We start from the raw sequence: 1,719 nt of genomic DNA, 5'->3' as shown, positions 1-1,719 counted from the left end.
AACCCCCACCCCCCCTCCTTCTTGTTGCAGATGAGGAAATAGAGTGAGCTGGGAGGACCACCACTTCTGGGCGTGGGGTGGGGTGGGGGTGGGAGAGGGATGAGCTGGAAGGAACAATTTTGAAAGAATGAGGGTTTCTTCCAAATGCTGGGGAAAGGATATTTCCAAACCCCCGACCTCATAGTTCCTGTACTTCCCTGTCAAGACTGACGTTCATTCATTCATTTGTTCTTTATCCCTGAGTCCCTGGAAGTGTCAGACGGTGGCCCCAGAGTTGACCTGGATCAGTCACTGTCCTTAAGAAGCCCCTACCCACGGGCACTGCCGAGAAGCCCAACTCACAAATGTCAGCAGTGATCATTATTGCCATTACATCACTATTTTAGCAGGAAAATGAGGCTCGCAGGCACGGAGGAATGCGCTCAGGTTTGCACAGCTGGAGAAATGGCAGGATTTGAATCTGGGTGAGTGTGACAAGGAAAAATCCCCGAGGCCTCCTCCTCCTCCCCCAACTACAGGTGTTAGTTGTCACAACCACAAGACACACCTGCTTTCCTTCATCTCTGAAAAGGCTGGGCTCCTGTCTGTCTTGAAGGCCTGGCAGTGTTTGAGGCCAGAAGGGAAAGAGGGCTTAGGCCAAGGGGGTAGCTGGGCCTGCCACCCAGCTCACCTGCCAGACACTGGGCTTCCTTCCTGTGGGACCTCTGCCCCCATTAAATCTTATTCTGCCCCAGCACCTTCCCTGGGTGCCCTTGATTGGGGTAGGCACACCCACTGTGCTCCCTCCCCAGGCCTACCTGCTGTTTTTCCTGTTGCTCCAGCCCACCCACTGGGAGAGGTAGGGAGGCTTGTCAAGCCTCTAGGGAAGCGGTTCTCAACCTGTGGGTCGCGACCCTTTCACAGGGGTCGCCTAAGACCTTCGGAAAACACATATATAAGTACATATTGTTTTTGTGATTAATCACTATGCTTTCATTATGTTCAATTTGTAACAATGAAATTGGGGGTCACCACAACATGAGGAACTGTATTAAAGGGTCTCGGCATTAGGAAGGTGGAGAACCACTGCTCTAGGGGGTAGGAGGGAGCCAGAGGAATCAGGAGCAAGGGAGAGCAGGAGCCAGAAGAGAGCATGAGCAGCAGGAAGTAGCCACGCGGTGGGGGAGGGGGCCAGGTGGGAGAGCAGAGGGCCCTCTGGATCCTAAGGGCCCAGGAAATGCAGAGTTTTATAAACACACAGACACCCCAAAATAAACTGAAACCTCTGAAGGAACACTGGCAACTGAGGCCTTCCTCACCCATCGCTTGGCAGAAAATGAGAACACACCCACCTTTTTCTTAAAGGGGCGCTTCTACTGCTGGTTTGGGGCCTTCATTTCTCTTGCAGATCAGTCTTCGATGTCAGTTCCCCTTGGTTCCCTGGGCTTTGCCACAGGAGTTGGTCTGTACTTTCTGCTTGAAAACGGCAGATGACGTGTGCTCAGTCCACCTTTAACGGGCCTGTTGTTTGTTTTATTCTGTCTGGACCTTACTCCTCTCACCTGTGAAATGGAGAGAATAGCATTGACGGGAAGGGTGAAATGGGTTAATACGTGTAAAGTACTAAATTGTGATGGTGCGGTAGAATCTCTCTTGAGTGTTTGCAATTTGCAATTACTGCCTGCTGTTGTTTTCTGATGATACGGGAGGGCAGCTCAATCTCAGCCCAGGTCACAACCA

Source organism: Myotis brandtii, unplaced genomic scaffold (genome assembly GCF_000412655.1).
Source record: "Myotis brandtii unplaced genomic scaffold, ASM41265v1 scaffold96, whole genome shotgun sequence".
Lineage (NCBI taxonomy): Eukaryota > Metazoa > Chordata > Mammalia > Chiroptera > Vespertilionidae > Myotis > Myotis brandtii.
This window is presented reverse-complemented; position numbering follows the sequence as displayed.